Here is a 22,964-nt window from a genome sequence, read left to right on the forward strand (position 1 = left end):
CACACACACACACACACACACACACACACACACACACACACACACACACAGCGTAGCTACAACCAACCTGCTGCAGGTTACATCTTTAACTCTGCCACATACAGCTCAAACTCCTGCCTTTTTGTCAATGCCACTGTCTCCAACCCATATAACATAGCTGGTCTCACTACCCTCTTGTAGACATACACAGGCACTTCTGGAAGTTTCTGTGCAATAAGAACAAGAGACTACTCTTCCTTGCAGATTGTGTGGAAATTCTGCTTTCCACACTGCCTGAAGTAGCCGTGACCACTCAATCAGATGAAATTCAGTAGCAAATGATAGTTTTTGTGCACATGTATGTACATTTGTGGAAGTTGAGTTGCTCAAAGTAGCACTGCATCATTGCACCACTGCAGCTCCTGAGCAGAGCAGTGTGTAGTCCTAAAAATGCAAATAGTGCTGCAACCTAGGGCTGCAGATGCATGCATGTCACATTCTCAAGCATACTGATCACAAGCCTCATTGTTACTGGAATGTTCATGGCTACCACCGGTATATCTGGTAGTGCAATGTGTTATTGCAGTGATTAAGAAACAGCAGCATTAAGCAACCTTATTGTCATAATTGTTGTACTTATGGCTCTTGTTAGTAACCCCCTCTCAATACTCTACATCTGTGGAACAAAGGAATTTCAGCCAAGATTTTGCACACTTACAGCAGTTGGTTTGGAAGAGAAGTGTGATTTAGCAATCTTGATGCTTATGCTTTCTTATTTTCTTATTATTTGGGATGCACAGAAGACATGGGGGCCAGAATAGTATGAACAGCAATTTAGAAAGCTTATGGTGAATGATAGGTGACTGTGGTTGGTATTAGACATATCTATACTTGACTGAGTGAAATGATAGATAAGATGCAGCCATCAATTAGAGTACAGGAGGTAAAGATTACAGGTAAACCTTGTTGTGTATTGAGTTCTTCCAAGTGCATCTGAATGACATGTTGGTTTGCCCATGTATGAGCTCATATAAGATTTAAATATTTTAAATAAAATGGTGCCTTGGGAGCACCACAACACTGTGTTGTGTACCTAGTAGGAAGGAAAAGAAGATACCCGGGATTCATCAAGCCGAAATCTCTGTGCAGGAACAGTGTAGCTGTTCCTGCACGGAATATGGCCGCCGAGCGATCCAGCAAACAGCTGATCTGATGTGCATGAGCATGCCTACACTGTTCCTGCATAGATATGGCTGCAGAATGCTAATTACCTCATTTGCTGGTGAAAACCATGCAAATGAGGTGAAGTAGTGATTCACCAAGCAGCCAGGTATCCGTGCAAGAACAGTGTTATTTGCAGAAATGTATTTGGTTTCTGAAAATAACAAAACAGAGGCATGACAGTTCTCAAAAAAGCATGTATTATAGTGTTTAGGCATGTCAATGGCCAAATATATGGCCATTGGCATGGAAAAGTGTTTTCTTTTAATAAAAATCAAATTATTTATTTTTGGCCCATCTCAACCGTTTAAGCATAGGGCAGCGGCGAGCAAACGGGATCATGACAAAAACATGTAATAACTCAAAAATAAGGGAAATCTGCATTTTGCCATTATAGTCTATGGCATGCAGAATGAAAACAATACCAGGGAACAGTGGTTGTCAAGGGGAAAGGCCCTAAGTAAGCACAGTAACTATGGAATAAGGCAGCGGGGTATGCAAATGAGGGGAAATTTACTGAATCACAAAAGACTTCTATTTCCCAAACTGTACCTAACCGTGTAGGTGCTCTACCATAATGGTGTCACTAGGAGGACCATCAGTCATGAAAAGGGGGTGTGTAAGGCATGATGTAAGCACACTGGAGCCCTAAGGTGCAGAGATAAGCTTAGCTAAGCACAGCTAAGCAAGGGGGTGTGTCTGAGGTTGTATTGACTTATTCCATGAATTGAGGAGCATGTTCGCACCCAGGGGAGAGCAATTTCTTACTCCCTAGGATGCATTAAATATTTTATTCCATGCAGGAACAGTGTAGCTGCTCCTGCACAAAATATGACCCCCGAGCGATTCAGCAAACAGCTGATCTAACGTGCAAGAGCCTGCCCCCACTGTTCCTACACAGAAAGCCATGTGGAATGCTAATTACCTCATTTGCTGGTGAAAAACATGCAAATGAGGTGAATTAGCAATTCAGGAAGCAGGCAGGCATCCGTGCAGGAACAGTGCTAGTTGCAGAAATGTGTTTGGTTACTAACCGAACAAATTTCTGCAAATAGCAAAATGGAGTAATGGCAGCTCAAATAAAAGCATGTATTATAAACTTTAATCATGCCAATGGCCAAATATATGGCCATTGGCATGAGAAAGTGTTTAATTTAATAAAAAAATGAAAGCATTTTTTTTTACCTATCTCGGCCGTTTAAGCATAGGGCAGTGGCATGCAAACGGGATTGTGCCGAAAAAAAAAAGTACAAACTCAATTTTAGGGGAAATCTGCATTTTGCCATTATAGTCAATGGCATGCAGAATCAAAACATTACCAGGGAACAGTGATTGTTAAGAGGAAAGGCTCTGGGCTAGTGCAGTAACTATGGACTAAGGCAGTGGGGTATGCAAATGAGGGGAAATTTACTGAATCACAAAATATTCTAAGTCCTCACACTGCACCTAACCATATAGGTTCTAGAACACAAGAGTGTAGGCAGGAAAAGCAGGTATCATGAAAAGGGAGTGTGTCATGCTTGCTGTAAGCACACTGGAACTCCATTGCCTGGGTTTGCTCTTAGCTAAACACAGCTAAGCAAGAGGGTGTGTCTGAGGCTGTAATGTCTTACACCATGAAATGAAGAGCGTGTTCACATCCAGGGAGTGCCATTTCTGCTAAAATGTGTTTACCTTAGCTAAACGGGTGTGCACAGTGCACACTGGGACTTAAAAAAAATGGAAATAGCAGCACTGTTTACATTTAGGCAACAGGTTTGCATGCCATGCCTTGGGGCTTTAAAGGGGCAGAGATGGGAAGGAGGAAAAGGATAAAAAGGGAAACACCAAAATACAGCCACTCAAATACAAGTAAAATAGCTGGCAGGTGGAATGTCTCAAAGTCAGCCAATCACACCAGCAGCATCTGCAACACACCACCATAAACTATGCAAACACCTTCCAGTCTGTTTTTTTTCCCACAAACTCTGCACCATAGGTGTACACATACAGGGGAATTTTAACTGACAGAATTAGCAAAAAAATGGTAGGGGTTGCTGTTGCATTGATCTATCAGTATGTGCAAGAGGCAGAGGGTACTGAGGAGGATAATGCTGACAACCAACTCAGACCGAGGAGGAGGAGAAGAATGTTCAGACCCAGGGTAATCTACCAGGGGCTACATGGAGATAGTAGAGTGCTACAAGGTGGACAGGGACATACTTCAGCTACTTGAGCTATGCCAGCCTCACCTCAAACCCAGAGCCAACAGAGGGGAACCCATCCCACTGGATATCAAGGTATGTGTAGCCTTAAGAATACTAGCTACAGGTACTTTCCAAATACCAACTGGGGATATCATGGGGGTCTCACAGGCATCTGCGTCCAGGTTGCTCCACCACTTCCTGGATGCCATGCACCCACATGCTGCTGAGCACATTTACTTCCCCAGCACCCATGAGGAGAGGACCAGTATTATGCATCATTTCCACTGTGTAGCAGAATACCCCAAGGTACTGGATGCCATAGACTGCACGCACATCCACATCAAAGCACCACCTGGTGACCAGGATAGGGTCTACCTAAACCACAAGGGGTTCCACTCCATCAAGTGGCAGGTCATGTACAATGCCCAGGGCATTATCATGAATGTGTGTGCTGGCAGCCCTGAAAGCTATCACAACTCCCACATCTGGCATTAGTCACAGCTGTACCAGGTATTTTCCAGTGGAGACATCCCATATGGCCATCTGGTGGGGGATGCTGGTGACACACTGGAGCCATGGCGGATGACACCCATCAGAAATGCACCCCCCCCCACACAAGAATGCCATAATGAGGCACACGCACAAACCAGGATCATTATAGACTGTGGGTTTGGGATGCTCAAGTCACGGTTCCACTGCCCTTACATATCTAGTGGAGTCTTGTAGTACTCTCCAGCCACATGTGCACACCTGTTCATAGTATGTGCCATGCTACACAATATGATCCTGCAGAAACAGCTGCAGCAGGAACAAAATGGGGAAGGGCCACACAGCCCCCCACCATTGCCAAGGTCTCCACAGTCACAGAGGAGGAACATCCTGAGCCTGCCCCTGTAAGTTGACAGAGGCATGCCCAGTATGCCCTGTCCTTGGCAAAGAGGCAACGCATAGCACATACACTGACACTGTAGGGCCGAGAGACCAATCTTCTCTGACTCACACACACAGTAAAATGGATGCCAAATATCACACCACCTATAGCTTACCATGTATAGCCAGTGGACTGCATGCATATGACATAGTCAGCCCTCAAGCACCACCCTCGCAACTGCCTCAGGCATAAGGTAAGTCAGTCTCCTTAACAATAAATAAATGGAGTAGAATGTTCTGATAGCATATCTAGGGTATTGATGCAAGCATGCAAGGGAATGGGATGGCTTACTGGGAAAGCAGCAGACAACCATCAGCTCCTGTGAGACAGCAGGAAGTGTATTCCCAGTACTGTCCTACCCACACTATGCAGCACCACCCTAGTTGACAAATACCACTGCAGTATATGTGGTGAGGCAAATAACTGGGGGGGGGGGCATAGGTCACATGCATGGATGTCAAAGTGGGGATCCCATACCCACCCCCAGCCTCACCCAGCAGATCAGCTGTAGAAAACCATACAGAAATGTCTGGCAAAGGCTCCCACATGGCGACATCCATGAAATCTCCACCTACAGAATTTTACACAGTGATATAACAGCAGGTCTGGCAGTGGCAGTATGGCTCTGAAAAGTAAGAAGTCTGAAACTACAAATGTTTATGCCAGAACAATCTGACCTGTGGTTGATACTGTTATGCCTGTAGTCTCAAAGTTAGGGCACACCACTATACTAAATGGGACCAAAATGTTAAGCAAATATCAGCACAGTCTCTGCAAATGTGTATTGTGTACAGATGTGTCCCCCCATAGTCCCTTAGAAATGCAGTAACATGTCCCTAGCCTTAAGCAGCATCCAGCTGTCAACTAGAGTGATGGCTCAACACAAACAAAAAGCATTTGTCAGTAAAGTCCACAGTCAACTTACTGGTGCCATCCCAGGGGTGTCCACTGCTGGCAGCCTGGGAACATATGATCATGAGAATGCACTGCCTCACTACAGATGGCCTGCATCTGTCACACCTGGCCTACAGGCCTCTGACAAATACCCATGCCTTACCCACAGTGCCCTGTTAGGGAGTGTCATGAGGTCCATAACACCAACATAACACTCTACAAAATGCAAAGAAAGGCCATGCTAGGAGAACACCTGCCAGTGTCAGAGAGCCAGAACTCTGGACAAAGCCATGAATAATGTGGCGTAAAAGGTCCAAAGAGAAGAACACCTTTGAAATACTGCTCTAATAATGTTAGAATGTTGATGGAATTATTGTAGTAGTATGGAATGTCTGAAGGGTATGAAGTCTGAAACTCCAATGTCAACTGTCAGTGATATCTGACTTCAACCCTGAGTTACTTGCAAAACACTTTTCCTTGAAAACCACACTTGTTTGGGTAACCAACCAGATATATGAGTCATAAATCTGGACATTCTGTGATACTCTGTACAGTTGACAGGTAGGGATAAGAGTCTAAAAATGGGACTGCACTCATTGCAGGCAGTCCTCACCCTGGAAGATGGTGACATGTCTGCACCCACAGAACCCTGGCCCACAGCCATGGGGAGTAACACACCCTTCCCTGATCACTCATCCTATGCAAAATCCTGACCCCAAAATGTGGGCATCCAAGCAAAATGAGGTGGGCCATACATATATGTGAGATGCACACACACACACCTCCAGGCTGGTTAAATAGTCTGACACACACAAGACCCTCCAAGTGCAGTCAAACTTTGAGAAGACCCCTATGCAAAGTACTGGTAGCTATAGGCCAAAATATCTGACCTAGGACCCCCCCCCACATATCTTATTCTCTACAAATCTATCTGGAGTATGTCTGCCACCCTGATCCTGCCTGACTTATATTACCCAACTGTGGACTGGTAATCAGACCAGACCAGAACAGAAATGCACAGAGATTCCACCATTGTAATATATCACCAAGTTGCTGGACCATTTCCACAGCTCCAGCAGTCAATTGCTCATAGGCACACCTCTCAACAGGCTGGATTGTGGAAGAATGCATAGCATTTGGCCCATAAGATTGGTGTGTGCATCATCCAGCCTGTATTCCTCTGGCAAATCACTGTGATGATCTGAGGAGGTATGTCACAAAGTACTGAAACAATTCACAACAGTGTTAAATATCATATATGTCAGATGTCTGCTAAAACAAGCCCTGTAACCCTAGTAACCCATACATTACTGAGCGAAATATTCACAATCAGTTTATGGCCCATTGTCTCCCCTTTTGATAGGCTATTTCCAGATATCCTGTACCAATAGGTTGAACAGTATGGCTGTAGCACAAAACAAACTGGACTGGAGTACAACAATCCCAGGAATGGAGTCCCATGTGTACTATAGAAGGACACACTGGGTATGCTCATACACTTAGAGCAATGTCAGTAGGATCTAGGAATTAACAGGCTTTTTCCACCCAGTGCACTTCCCATTGCCCTACTTTAGCAGTCCTGAAGATGTCTGTCACCATAGAAGTACCTTTCATCAGGCCTCAGCCCTATAAGCTCTTTGGTGTGTGCAATAACTGTACAACACTATAGTACAAATAGCTAGTTAGGTAGGAGTTCTAATCTCAGTCATGACAAATGTAAAAGTGCATGTTTGTAAGTTAAAGCTTTTGGGTCCATTCAAACCCATTACACTTTCCATTACACTACTTTAGAAGTCCTGCAGATAGCAGTCACCTTAGAAGTCCCCAACCTCAACCATATAAGCTCTGTGGTGCATGTGATAACTGTGTAACACTATAGTACATACAACTAGTTAGGTAAGAGTTCTAATCTCAGTCCTGGCAAATGTAAAAGTGTATGTGTGTGTTTATAAGGTAAAGCTTTTGGGTCCATTCAAACCCATTACACTTCCCATTTCCCTACTTTAGCAGTCCTGCAGATACCAGTCACCTTAGAAGTCCCTTTCATCAGACAACAGCCCTATGTGCTCTGTGGTGCATGCGATAACTGTGTAACATTATAGTAGAAACAACTAATTAGGTAGGAGTTCTAATTTCAATCCTGGCAAATGTAAAAGTGTGTGTGTGTGTGTGTTTAAATGTTAAAGCTTTTGGGACAATTCAATCCCAGTACACTTCCCCTTTCCCTACATTAGCAGTCCTGCAGATACCAGTCATTTTAGAAGTCCTTTTCATGAGGCCTCAGCCCTATAAGCTTTGTGAAGCATGCAATAACTGTGTAATGCTATAGCACAAATAACTAGTTAGGTAGGAGTTCTAATCTCAGTCCTGGCAAATGTAAAAGTGTGTGCGTGTGTGTGTGAGTGTGTGTGTGTGTGTGTGTGTGTGTGTGTGTGTGTGTGTGTGTGTGTGTGTGTGTGTGTGTGTGTGTGTGTGTGTGTGTGCTTAAAAGTTAAAGATTTTGGGTCAATTCAAACCCAGTACACTTCCTCTTTCCCTACTTTAGCAGTCCTGCAGATATCAGTCACCTTAAGAGTCGCTTTGGTCAGGCCTCAGCCTCATAAGTTATGTGGTGTGTTCGATTACAGGGTAACCCTCTAGTACAAATAACTAGTTAGGTAGGAGTTCTAATCTCAGTCCTGGCAAGTGTAAAATTTGTGTTTATAAGTTAAAGCTTTTGGGTCACTTCAAACCCAGTACACTTCCCCTTTCCCTACTTTAGCAGTCCTACAGATATCAGTCACCTTAGAAGTCCCTTTCATCAGGCCTCAGCCTTATAAGCTCTGTGGTATGTGCGATAACTTTGGAACATTATAGTGCAAATACCTAATTAGGTAGGAGCTATAATCACAGTTCTGGCAAATTTGTGTGGGTATGTATATGTGTAGTGTAACACTATAGTGCAAATAACTAGATAGGTAAGAGTTATGATCCCAATTATGGTAAGTGTATATGTGTAGTTTAAAATATTTTGTGGCCTCTCTCACCCAGTACATCACCCATTGCCATACTTTACAAGGGTAGGTTATGTTCCTGACCTTAGAAGTACCTTTGGACAACCATCAACCTCTAAGCTCTGTGGCACGTGCGATAAATGTGTAACACTGTAGTATCAATAAATAGATAGATGGGTGGGGGTTCTAATCTCAGTCCAGGCAAGTGTGTGTGTGTGTGTGTAAGAGCAGTATCTTGTGTGTGCAGTGGTTGTGTTTGCATGAGAACCATATCCATTGGGGGCGTGTTTTGCTACTTTTTGTTGTTGCCCACCCAGTACATGTCCCAGTGTCCACATTACAAGGCCCACAGTTGTCATCCACTGTAGAGGGACCTGTAGACACTCTGTAACGCTATAAGCATTGAGCCATGTGCAATAACTATGTGACAGTATGGAATAGATAACAAGATAGGCAGCCCATCTAATCCTTGAATATCACTCCCACTCAGGAATCATACACAAACACACTCAGGTAGGCAGAAACCCCTACATCAGTAGGTGGCCTGCAAACCAGCTCTCAGATAGAACCCACAATGTGAAAGCAGCAGACTCCATGCCAGACTGCTGAACAGTCATGAGTGGAGTCCCACAGTTTGTGAACCTGAGTGCCCTCATGTTTGGGATCCACATCTGAGGACCAGCCCAATACAAAGGTGTCCTGGCTGACAATGTTTGCAAATGACTACAAGGTGGGTGCTATAATTACCCCCCCTCCATGTCAGGTTTACATCCTTCACAAAGGCCTCTCTGAGACCTATGACTGTTGTCAGAACCCTGGACATAAGCTCAATGGCAGATGATGTGCCACCATCCCCTTTGGGTACAACATGGTTCCCATAAAGTAATACATTTATGGTAGTCCACTGAACACTGATGTTGGTATAATGGAACTGGGAACACAGGTTAACAGTGAGCTCTATGGTGACCACCACAGTGCCACTGTCTTCCAAAAGTCCTTCCATGTGTCACTTCTCCTGCTAAGGGTGTTTAATCTGGGAAGTAAAAGGACAGTGTTTCCCGGTACACTCCCCTCAGTAGGCCAATCAATGTGTACTATGGCCCATTTGCCATGTACCCAACTGGACACCAGCAACAACAGGAGAGGCTGCAAATGTACCTCACAAAGAGGATCTTAGGTACTACACATTTTCCCCATACTGACAGATTCCAACAACTGAAATGAATCTCTGTCTCATATTGGCCACTTAGGTACGATCTCTGCCTGAAATACACAGCCATGTCTGACCCAGCCTTGTCAGGAATGCTACATCCAAGAAAACCAATCTGTCCACACAACATGCCCCAGATATCTCAAGCCCATCCTCACAATCAATAGAACATGCTGGAGGGACACGGTTCACAACCTAGTGACTGGCCATGCTATGGAATAGATACAACATACATGTCAAGCCAAGCACATCACTGACCTTCATCAAGAGAAATCAGGAGGAATGGATGGGGAATAGAATACCCACCCTGGGGATCACTCCAGTGACTATACTCAGTAGACACACTGGGGAGTATCGTCAGGTGGCATGATGCTAGTGTATTCCCATGGGCTAGACTTGTAAAGCATTCATGGCCATGTGCCATGTACACACCTATGAATCATTGAACCTATGGATCTTAGTACTGTCAAATGTGTGTGTGTGTGTGCATTAGTGTGTATAAAAGTGTTTGTGAGTGTGCAAACATGTGGGTGAAAGTAGCTGGTGGCCTGGCTCACCCAGTGCAACTACCATTGCCATACCTTTGAAGTGCTGGAGATGTTATTCACTATATAGTTACCTTGGGACATTCCACAACCTATAAGCTCTGTGGTGTGTGCGGTAACTGCATAACACTATAATACCAATAATCACATAGCTAGGGGTTCTAATATGAGTCCTGGAAAATGTGTGTGTGTTATTGTGTGTACATGTGTATATGTGTAGGTTGCAGTATTTTATGGCCTTTCTCACCCAGTACATCACCCATTGTTATAATTTGCAAGGCCTGGTGATGTCCCTCACCTTAAAAGTACCTTCGGACAAGTGTCAACCTATAACCTCCATGGCCAGTGCGATAAATGTGTAACAATGCAGTAACAATAAATAGATAGGTAGGGAGTTCTAATCTCAGTCCTGGCAAATGTGTGTGAGAGAAGAGCATACTGTGTTTGTGTGCAAACGGCATTCATTGGATGGGCATGGTTTCATATTTTATGCCATGGCACTCACAGTACACATTCCTAGGTCTACTGTATGAGGTCTGCTGTTCACATCAACCATAGTGGTATCTGTAGACACTCTTTAGCCCTATAAACCCTGTATAACAGTATGGAACAGTATAGTACGAATAACAAGATAGGTTGGTCTGCTAATGTCAGTACTGGCAAGTGTGTGTGTGTGTGTGTGTGTGTGTGTGTGTGTGTGTGTGTGTGTGTGTGTGTGTGTGTGTGTGTGTGTGTGTGTGTGTGTGTGTGTGTGTGTGTGTGTGTGTGTGTGTGTGTGTGTGTGTGTGTGTGTGTGTGCGCACGTGCATTGGTGTGTATAGCAGTGGTTGTGAGGATGTAGACTTATATGTGGCACTATTATGAGTACTCTCACACCCAGTACAGCCACCATTGCCATACTCCACAAGTCCACGTGATGTTATTCACCTTACAGGTACCTTTTAACACTCATCACACTAGTAGATCTGTGCCACCTCAAAAACTGCATAATAGTGTGGTACCACAACTTGATAGGTAGCAGTTCCAAACACAACACTGGCAACTGTGATCCTGTGCATGCATGTGTGTATGTGTGTGAACAATATTCTCTGTGTGTTTGGTCAACACGATATCCTCTGGGGTTAGCAATCTGAGGTGTGTTGCACCCACCACACTTACCACTGTCCACTATACTAGAGCTGATGCCAACCCCCATAGACTGAGATACAACCCTCAGCCCTATAAGCTGTGAGGCACATGGAAGAACTGTTTCAGAGACCTGGGAAATGTGTGCAAATACAGCTATATCTCAACAATGACATGGTCGATGTGTTACAACACTGCCATACACCTCGTTAGTGATGTCTGCAGGGCCACATCCCACTGACACACAGACACCTGAAACACAAACAGAATTCAACATGTGGGAACACATTCATTTAGTGTCACTAACACCAATAATGCATCAAGGCTGAAAAGGTACACACACACACTCTGATGTGTACCCATTACAAAATGCCAGATGACAGCACCTTACACACCATTAAATAGCTACACTCTACTAAAGTCACCCTGTGCATCAGACCTAAATAAGTATGTCCCTGCATTGATGGTATGGATGGCATGGGTGTGGCACAGGAATCATCATATGCACAGGGTGTTGTGTGGGTTTGCCAGAAGCCTAGGCTGGGCCATACGGTTGACATGTGTGTGTGTTTGGGGGGGTGTTCATTAAATGGGCTGTGCACAGGCGGTGTGTGTGTATGTGTGGAGGTGACTTTTCTGATGGTGATATGTGTGTGTGTGTTTGTATGCAAACAGTCATGCCACGTGGGCACCCTACACAGGGGTATTTTGGACAGCAGTGAACTGTATATGGCAGGGTGTACAGTTCACCCTCTCTGGCCATGGACACAGGAACCGGGTCTGCTGAGGGTATCACTGGCACCACCAGGGCCGAGTCCAGATGCTGTACTAGTCCCCAGTGGTGACTGCTGCCTGCTGGATCCGTGTCCCTGTTGGGAGCAGCCAGGATCACATGCCCATGGCCTGCTGCATCATGGTGTGGACAGCACATCCCCTTCAGTAGTGCTGGTGGTACTGCCAGCATGGGAACGTGATGGTGCACGGCCACGTAGACCATTAGCTGATCATGGTGCTGCCCTACAGCCACGTGGCTGCTGGCCAGCATCCACCAAATGCTAAAGCACAGATATTCCACGGTTGAGAAGTGCCAAGGCATTCCCCCACCATCTATCCATGACCCCAGTATGCTCACAGATGGCTGCAGTGAGTTCATATCGCCATGGACACCATGACCCTGTGTATATGTCTGGTAGTACGTTAATTATGTGCCTGTGCCCCCATAATGGCCAGAAACATGCATCTGGTGATTGCTGCCATGGCACTTGCAAAAGGGGCATGACAGGCAGCAATCCTCCTCTGAGCACCCCTGCCCATCTGCCTGTGTGGGACCTCGCCCTCACTCTGGCTATGGCTAGTGCTTGCACGACAGCAGCAGCTGTTTGCTGGGCATGAAGTATCAGGTCAGTTGCTGTATGCCTGACCTGATCGTATGTGCGTCCATGGTGACCCAAGACATTCACTCTGTGGGTGACCTCATCCCACAAGGCAGTCTGCTCCTGCAGATTTTGCCGGCTACAACCAGAAAGGATGGCATAGTTTAAGATTACAGCTTTTGTGATGGCTGCTGTCTCCACATTGGTATAAGGTGGTTGCCACTGCATGGTACCTGGAAGACATACATAGGGAAACACATCACAGGACCTCAGACATTGCCCAGAGTTCTTTACAGAGCCAGCACATGAATATGGACCATCATTAGCCACCAGTTACAAACACATCATACCCCTGTACCTGGCAGCACTGTATGAACATGCATTGTACTCCTGGTCCTGATGTGTCATATTCCCCCCAATGAGGGCTAGTACATTGCTTAAACCACCATTCATCATTCACATTTGTGTAGAGGGATGACAGTGGCCGTGTTCATTGCAGATCGGATGTCAATGGTGCTCAGGCTATGCTTGCACATATCCAAATTGTATCGAAATTGTACTCATAGTTAACCTTACAGTAATCCACCTGTGACCTAATATGCTCATTCGGACAAAGGTAGACAGTGTGTAATGGAGCTGGAAGCATATGCCCAGGATCATGTAGGATGCAGACAGGAATGTTATCAGGCCCCAAGAGGACTTGCTTTTGTTAACTTTGATTAGGCAGTTTGCACCTTATCCATGATGGTGAGGGGTGCATGTGCTGTGCATATCCACCTTTACTGATGGTGAGCCAGGGGGTGATGCTTGCCTTAAACTTATCTGCAGCAGGTTGGTTGTAGATAAGGTGTGTGTGTGTGTGTGTGTGTGTGTGTGTGTGTGTGTGTGTGTGTGTGTGTGTGTGTGTGTGTGTGTGTGTGTGTGTGTGTGTGTGTGTGTGTGTGTATGTGCTGTGACTGACCACCATTACAGGGTGTAAAATTCCAAACAGCACGAACAATGGCAACTGAAACTTCGTTCTTGAACCTTGTGGAATAAAGAAGTTATATTTTACTTTAGTTGTGTTGGTGCTGTTTGGAATTTTACATGTTGGTTTTACTGTCAAAACCACACCTTTAGCAGTTACAAGGAATTTTTCTTTAAAAGTTACCATTACAGGGTGGATTGGGTTGGTGCCTCTGAGACTGCAGACATGTGTAGATGGCCTTGTGATTGCCCTTAGTAGATGTATCCAAATTGTACTCATAGTTAACCTTACAGTAATCCACCTGTGACCTAATATGCTCATTCGGACAAAGGTAGACATGCTGCTCAGTTGGTGCCTGCTCCTACTTTGTCCTGTACAACCAACATATCATCACATTATGTGCTTTGTGCATTGCTGCTGTCCAGCAAAGGGGTTTACTCTACTTTGGTGGAGACAGATTTTACAAGTAAGGTATTGCTGAGGCCATACAGCTATGTGGGTGGTAATATATCTGTTTGTAGTAGGCATGGACACAGGGTCAGAACACAGTTGGCCACCTCTACAATTTCAATGTGATACTCATGCTTATTATACTACCCATGTCTGTGTCAGGGCAATGACACAACCAGTAGCTGTAGAGGTGTAACTCTGTTGGATGCACATAAACTAATGTTGCACATGTTTGCAACATGTACAGCTTATTTACCTGATGTTTTGCATCCCATGTCAGTTGTTATGAGGCAGCCAGGTACACCTGCTCATACATACATACATACATACATATGCACAGGTAGTACCTTCTCTACATTTCTGTTCTATGTCAGTATGGCACATTGTAATTACAGTCTTGCTGCTCAGTCAGTCATGTCAACCTGTTAGGGCAGGACATCTGGAGGACACTGCACATACATGGTGGGCTATGGGCCACAATAAGTGACACTTTCTTCATACTGCTGTAACACACGTATGTCATTTGATAATGCAGTAGCCTTTGCATTCACAGACATACCCTGGAGGATGTCTGACGCTCATATGGCAGGCAGAGAGATGAAAGGCTAGGTGTGTGGTAGTGAGTATAGGAACTGTTAATGTTGTGAGTATGACTGGTATGGGGAAAGAGCTAGCTGATATGCTGGATAGAGGAAAGGTGGAGATATTGTGTGTTCCAGAGACCAGGGGTGTACAGTTGTGTGTATCGGAGTTGGGTACAAATAGTTCTATCATGGTGTGTATGGGAGGGGAACTGGTGTAGGGGCTAACCTGAAGGAACATTATGCCAAGAGTGTTTGTGGAGGTGATAAGAGTGTCGGATAGAGTGATGTTTAGTAGGCTGGGAATTGATGGTGTAATGATGACAGTTGTTAGTGCATATGCTGCACTAATTATGTGTGTGATGGATGAGACAGACGTACTTTGGTGTGGTTGGATGAAGTGGTGAGGAATGTACCCAAGGGTGTGTGAGTGGTGATTGGGGCAAATTTCAATGGGCATATTGGTGAAGGGGACAGAGGGGATGCAGAAGCGATGGGTAGGTATGGTGTTAAGCAAAGAAATGCAGAAAGTGAGATGGTGGTGGAGTTTGCAACAGAGGTTGGACATGGATGTGGTGAATACATAGTTTTACAAGAGTGAGGGGCATTGGGTGATAGACAACAGTGGAGGAAGATGCACACAGGTGGATTATCTCCTATGCAGGCAGGCCTGTTTGAAGGGGATTGGTAACTGTAAAGTGGTGACAGGGGAAAGTGTAGATAGGCAGCATGGAAGGTTGGTCTATTGGATGATGTTAGTAATCAATAAAGAGAGGAAGGATTGTGAGGGCAGCACCATGGATCAAATGGTGGCTACTGAGAATGGGTAACTGTGAGGTTAAGAGTTAGCAAATATCTGGGTAACTACATCTGAGCTAGTAAGGGAGATGAGTAGAATGGGGCTTGGTGTGACATCTGCACAAAGGAAGGAGGACAAGGAGACCTGGTGGTAGCATGAGGAAGTACAGGGCAGTATACAGAGAAAGAGGTTGGCCAAGGAGAAGTGGGATTGTCAGACAGATGAAGAAAGTAGACAGGTGTATAGAGAGATAGACTGCATGGCAAAGAGAGTGGTGGCAAAGGCTGAGGATGGGGCATCTGAAGGGTTATACGTAAGGTTGGACACCAAGGATGGAGAATAGGACCTGTACCAATCAGCTTCACAGAGGCATGCAGTTTGGAAGGGTGTGCAGCAGATAAGGCTGATAAAGGATAATGGTGGAAGTGCACTCACAAGTGAGGAGAGTGTGTCAAGCAGGTGGAAACAGTACTTTGATGGGTTGTTGAATGAAGAGAATGAGAGCGTGAGAAGGTTAGATGATGTGGGTATGGTGAATCAGGACGTGCAACAGATTATCAAGGGGGAAGTAAGGATAGCTATGAAGAGGTTTAAGAATGGAAATGCTATTGGTCCAGATGACATACCTGTGGAAGCATGGAGGTGTTTAGGACAAATGGCAGTGTTTTTTTTAACCAGATTGTTTACTGTAATCTTGGAAAGTGAGAGGATGTGTGAGGAGTGGATAAAATGTGTTTGGGTACTGATTATGAGAATAAGGGTGGTGTGCAGAGCTGTAGTAACTACAGAGGGATAACATTGATCAGTCACAGCATGAGGTAATGGTAAAGGGTGGTGGAAGCTAGGTTAAGAAGGGAGGTGAGGATTACTGATCAGCAGCATGGTTTCATACCAGAAAAGAGCAGTACAGATGTGATGTTTGCTCTGAGAGTGTTGCTGGGGACATACAGAGAAGGTCAGAAATAGCTGCATTGTGTCTTTGTGGACTTAGAGACAGCATATGACAGGATGCCTAGAGAGGAGTTGTGGTATTGTATGAGGTGGTCAGGAGTGGCGGAGGAATCCTTTAGAATGCTACAGGATATGTTCAAGGCTAGTTTGACAGTGGTGAGTTCTGCACCAGGAGTGACAGGTGTGTTTAAGGTGGAGGTGGGAGTACATCAGGGATCAACTATGAGCCCTTTCTTATTTACAGTGGCAATGGGCAGGTTGACAGACATAATCAGACAGGAGTCCCCCTAGACTGTGCTGTTTGCAGATGATTTTGTGGTCTGTGGTGAGAGTAGGGAACAGGTTGAGGAGAACCCTGGAGAGGTGGAGGTATGGTCTAGAGAGGAGAGGAATAATGGTCAGCAGGACAAAGATGGAATATGGGTGTGTGAATGGAAGGGAGGATAGAGGAATGGTGAGGATCTAGGGAATACAGTTTTCAAAGATGGATAGGTGTAAATACTTGGGAACAACAGTTCAGAGTAATGATGAGTGTGGGGAAGAGGTGAAGACAAGAGTACAGGCAGGATGTGGGTGGTGGAGAAGAGTGTGAGGTGTGATTTGTGACAGATGAGTACTATTATGAGTGATAGGGATGGTGTACAAGAGGGTAATTAGACCAGCTATGTTATATAGGTTGGAGACATTGGCATTGAAAAAAAGAGGCATGATCAGAGATGGATGTAGCAGAGTTAATTATGGTAAGATTTGCAGTGGGTGTGGCCTAGCAGTGTCACAGTCAGTATTGTGCAAAACAGACTCCAGTAGTGGTCATATGTGAGCCATTCTTTCCTGGGGTGACTTAGGGCTCTGAGCTGTGTTCTCTGTCACTGCATACAGACACAATGTTATGGTCATAGGTTCTGCTCACCAATATATCAGTACAGCATGTGTTGTGACACAATTTTGATTGAAATTCCTATTTTTCCATGTTTACATACCCCCTAGTACATTATATTACATGTTTAATTGCTTGGCATACCTGTGTTTTTTTTTCAGTTCAGTTGGTATAATCCATCAGTTTCAGTGTGTGTGTGTGTGTGTGTGTGTGTGTGTGTGTGTGTGTGTGTGTGTGTGTGTGTGTGTGTGTGTGTGTGTGTGTCTGTCTTTCTGTCTGTTTCTGTCTCGCTCTCTCGAGACAGATGTAGGATATACAGTATCTGTTTTATATAGGCAGCAGCTTGCCTTTTGTAGGTAATGCTCATGATCAGCTGATGGCTTGTGCACCAGTTGGAGTCCCCTACTTGCTAACTGCATGTAGAACAGCTGTGGTATCATTCCCATACCCCATAGTATAGAAACACGCTCTTATAATTGAGTACTTCATGTCGGCATTGCCCCTTTTCCTTGTCTGTGAGGAGGGCTTCATGGACCTCTTGCAACAAACACTGTGGAGACAGCTCAACAAACTGGGGGAGAATGTCCCAGACATACAGACATAATGTAAGTATTGCTGTTATACAGTTGAAGTAATGCTACTAGCTTGATAGGGTTTGTGTAGATATGCCTGCTCTGTGTGCATTTAAGTCTGATAGTGTTATGTGGCTGACATAACCCTCAGTTCAGTAGCATACTCTGAGGATTGCAGTCAGTAAATGGTAACGTCCATGTGTGTTTCTGACATCATATCCCTCAGAACAGATATGTTACAACAACACTGTTACACCAGCAACTTTCTCAGTTTATAACAGCAATATGTCAATAATGCCCCTGTGTTTGGGCCTCAGCCTCCCAAGTATGCCAGGCTTTGTCCAGATGCCATGCTGTAAGAGGTGGATAGGTATCATATATCATTATATAATGACTTAATTCCTGATGCCATCCCAGTGATGTATCAGACTGCCAGACATGTTATGTTTCGGAGGCCTTATATATGATGACAAGGCCTGGGCATTCTGTGTGACTCTATTCAGTTGAGAGGACTGTGTATTTCTGGCAATTGTTGACAGACTGTCAGAATTGTGTAGCCGTGTATTGTGCATGTGTTATTTGGCCTCTGTAGGGAGGGGGGATAGATGTAAGTGTTATGGGTCCTTTTCTATCTGACTTTGCATGCTGCTCCAGTTTCTGGTGCACTATCAGCTGTATATGTTTGTAGGGGTACACTGACACATGTCCCATACCACAGTCAGGCATCAGACTACACTGTGAATTGGGCCAGTATATGTAGGTGTAGTGTGTGAGTGGAAAACATGCTAATGATACTGTTCACACAGTCCATATACTCTACTGTTTCTGTGGCTTATCAGTATGTCAATTGTAATGTGGTGAGATTGGTTATAGGTATGCACTTTCACACTGGTGTCTGTCAGTGCTGTTACATCCCTGTATTGCCTGTATTGCCTGATATATTTGCAATTACATGTGTATTCCACCATAGCAAACTTGGGTTGGTGTTGTGTCAGTCTGCCTGTAGTTTAGAGAGTGCTTGGTGACATGGCTAGCAGCTCAGTGTATTTTCCCTACTGTGATGTTACGTCCAGATATTTGTCAGATGTACTGTTGCCTGGCCACCATACATGTTGTGTATTTCTGACACATCAGTGGGATGATGTGAGGATTTATATCAGTAACTAGTGGGTAGTAATGTGATTTTGGACTTGGGCCATTCCAGTCAATATATGCTACAACAGACAGGAGGGTGTTACTGCATCAACTGTGTTACCTTATCTACTGCAGTATTTGGGATATGTTCCCAGTTTCATGGCTTTACTCCTCCCCCTTTGTCAGACTTGGTCCAGATTTGTTGCACTAAGTGGTTCTGAGCATACCTCTCGAGTGGCCAGATTGTTTCAGACTGTCCAGGTTTATTGCTCATATGTATGTTCTGTTCCACAGAATCATTATTTTCATTTCTGTGGTAAATCACTGTGAGGATCTGAGGATTTCTGTCAGTAAATGACGACATACATTTTAGTTTCAGAACTTACATTCTTCTGAACATGCATGTTGACACAAACCCTGTTACTGCAACATTCTACATTTCTAACTGCAGTACGTATATTATGTCCCTGGTCTTGGCCCATTGTCCCCCCATTTTGACAGCCTTTGTCCAGAGTTCTTGCAGTAAGAGGTGGAGAGGGTTTATATATATATATATATATATATATATATATATATATATATATATATATATATATATACATATTTATATGTATGTATTCCTTTTCTGATAGCTATACATAAATTTATATAAAATATATATGTATGTATTCTAAATGTATTTGTTTTAAATGTATAGCTCCATATATCTGATGTATATACTTTTTCAAATGTATCTATCACCATACACATCTATATGTGTATATTTATATATACTAAACATGACTGATTCCACAGTGTTTGTTCCCTACTATTCTATACCTGTACAGAATGGTATATTTGAAAAAAAACAGCACTTATTATTGTAGCTCAGATAGTGTAGTGGTACATTGCTCTGACTATGGTATATAGGGTCCTGGGTACAACATTTGGCAGGGCTGGTTATTTTGTTGCTGGGCAGAACAGTGGGTGATGGAGACAGGGTGAGTAAGGCAGTTTTAAGTAGTTATAAGTGGGTTTGCTCGATGGTAAGCAATGCCAACACACAATTAAATGGGAAGCTTCTTAATTTCTGTAGGCATCTCTTAGTCTCACAAACTCGCTTATAGCTGTTTACTGCTGCTTATTGCAGCTTACTCCCACTTACCCCCATGCTAATTTCTTTAAAAGAAAAAAAAGGGGTGATTGGAAAGTGCTGAAAAAGGGGGCACGCAGAGAGAAAAACAATATGACAGATAGCTAGGGATGTGCAGGACGGGTGTAGGGAAGGTCCATAGCTGTCCATTTTTGATACAGCAATAGCTGTGCATTTGTACAGAATTTGGAGTTGAATTTGGAAACTCAAAAAACTTTTTTTGTTAATAAGGTGAGAGTGGGATGTTGGGGAAGGATAGTGTGTACCTTTGGGGAGGTAAGTTGGGTAGGAAGACAGACAAGACAGACAAGACAGCTGACAGGGGTGGTATATGACACATGTGGGGGTAAGCACCTTGGATGGGGAGAGTGGTTGGGAATAAGATGCACATGAGCCCCCATACAGTGGGACTGAGGTCCCAAACCATGGACAGTCACCACTGCACCTTCATGGCCCCGAAGGTGGCTGTGCTGGGGGCTATGCAGGAGGGGCAGGCTGACTTTCAAGATGTGCCAGACATCCCTCAAGCTGGCGCAACTGATCACCATACTATGAACAGAGGATGCTACATACCAATCCTCAGACCTGACTGTGGGTGACGGTTTCCTCTCTGCGTCCGCACCCAGGGGGGGGTTGTGGCCCATCCCTTAAGGCAGTTACACGTGAAGGTGATGCAGGACCAGTGGAAGAGGAAGGCTGGGGTTGGGACCCAGATGTGCTGGGGCCCAGTGCCATGGCCAGATGAGGTGGGACAGGTGGATCTGCCAGGATCTGCCTTCCGAGATGTTCTATGGTGTTTCAGTTTAAAAAATATGGTGGTTAGTCAAGAACAACACAATTCAGGATTAGTTAGAACAGCATGCATTGGTGTTCTGATTGACCCCATAAAACAGGATTGAAACAGTTGCATAGCAAACAGAACACATGCATATATGGAACCACAGTAGGCATTATAACAGCATGCAAGTTACATTGATAGCAACAGGCCACCAATGATAGTATTTGAACAGGGAACATTAAAATTCAAACAGTTCAATATTTGTATAACAATATGAGACATGTCCCAACAGTAGGTTTGGAGATGAATATACCCATTTAATGTGTATGAAGTATTGGTGGAAATGGGAGGGAGAGGTCAATTAACAACTGTCTAGGCTTCAATTTTCAACAACTGTACAGATCATTACTCTACTCTTTTTGTCTCCATGGCTGACCTCACTGTATATCTACCTGTGGCCTGGGGATGGACAGTGGGACTGCTGTCCACAGTGTATTGGTTAACTTTTCTTACAGCTAATAGACACATTTCCTTACCTGGCAGACCTGTTGAAGAAATATGCCCTGAGATTCTGAGGAAGTTTCCATTAGAGAGATGAAAGCGCTCAATAAACAGTATCTTTGAGTGGATCTGGACCTTGGTTCTTCTTTTTTTCTATGGATTATTAGTTGGTGTGTCTTTAACCTTACCTGATTGTTTATACAAATATTCACATATTCTTGTTTGACAATATGCATTCCGCATACTACCTCTGCCAGGATTCGAACCTTGCCTGTTTGTGCAAAAGGGTAAACCACAGGTGTGTTTCATCACAATGAGCTACTTAAGAACTACTAGCTCATGTTTGACTTTCTTCTCCCTAATCCTCTCTGGTTTGCACAATCTGACCATGTAGTTAGACAAATACCCTAGGTAATGAATACTGTACTGCACTTTTCAGACAACAGATATGAGTTAGGTTTTCAGTAATAGTTGCATGAAACAGTTATTTCCTACCAGAAACACATAACTATGCAGAACTTGTACATATTTATATTCCTACCACAACATGACAAAGTAAACACAACAGTCTGGGTTTTTTATTTTTATTAAATGTTATAGAGACCTTTATTCACCTGATGACAGTCCTTTATTCATTGCACACAGTACACAGTTTATCTACTAGTTATTGACAATCTACTACTTTCTATTTATTTATCCTGACTAATGTAAGCTAGATATTTACTCACCAGCCTCCCTGCACATCCTTAGCAGCCTGCTGGCATGTGTGTCAATATTTGCAGCCCTTTCATCTGCAGCTGTACAGGAGATAAACATTTATGCATACCTATTGATTATATACTCAGGCCGGACTTTGCAGAACACTAATTGATGCTGATACTTACACACATCAGGGATAATCCCCTGCCTGTGCATCTTGGATCCACTGGTCCAAGAGATTCCTCTTCCTATGCTTCAGGTCAGCATAATGGTGCCAGACCTGCTCACCAGTCTGAGGGATACTAGTAGCACTGGTGAGGTCACATGCGAGATGGCCCCAGGCCTCTGCTTTGTATTGGGAGCCCTGGTACTGGTCCTGCAGCAGTCTCCCTTCATGGTCTTTTACAAGTAGTCCAACCATGACCCTGGACTCCTGAATGCCCCAACGCTGCATCCAAAAGTACACACCTTCACCAATGGCACCAATAGTGCCTGCAGTGATCAGCTACAACTGGTTATGGGGTGTATTTCTGCCTGCGAGGTTTAAATAAGGCTGATTTCCCTCCCTTTGCCATGATTGGATGATATTGAATATGCTGAACTAAGCTAAGCAATGGGCAAACTCGCTTAGCAGATATAAGCATTGCTTAAAGGAGTAGATACTAAGCACTGCTTACCAGTGCACAAATCCACTTAGCTATGCTAATTATTGCTAAGCGTTCAAATTTAAGTAGTGCTTACACCAGCTCAGCATAGCTGAGCACAATTTAGCATTGTTCAGCTTTCATTTTATGGACTATCAGGATTGTGGGGTTGATTCCTTCTTAATGACATCTTATGATATGTATGTTTCCCTTCCATAACATCCCCCTATGTGTTTTCATTACATTATATTATTTTGCAGCTACACTGTATGGGACACTTGTGTTTATATGGGGGTTTCACATCTGTACTACACTGACCCCTCACAATTGGACCTGCTACACTACCTTGTTTAACAAATATATATTATTCGCTACCTATTTATAATAAAAGATAGTTTTATTGCTTTTTCACATATAAAAAT

The sequence above is a fragment of the Protopterus annectens genome, chromosome 2.part0 (genome assembly GCF_019279795.1).
Source record: "Protopterus annectens isolate FY-2018-M chromosome 2.part0, PAN1.0, whole genome shotgun sequence".
NCBI lineage: Eukaryota > Metazoa > Chordata > Ceratodontiformes > Protopteridae > Protopterus > Protopterus annectens.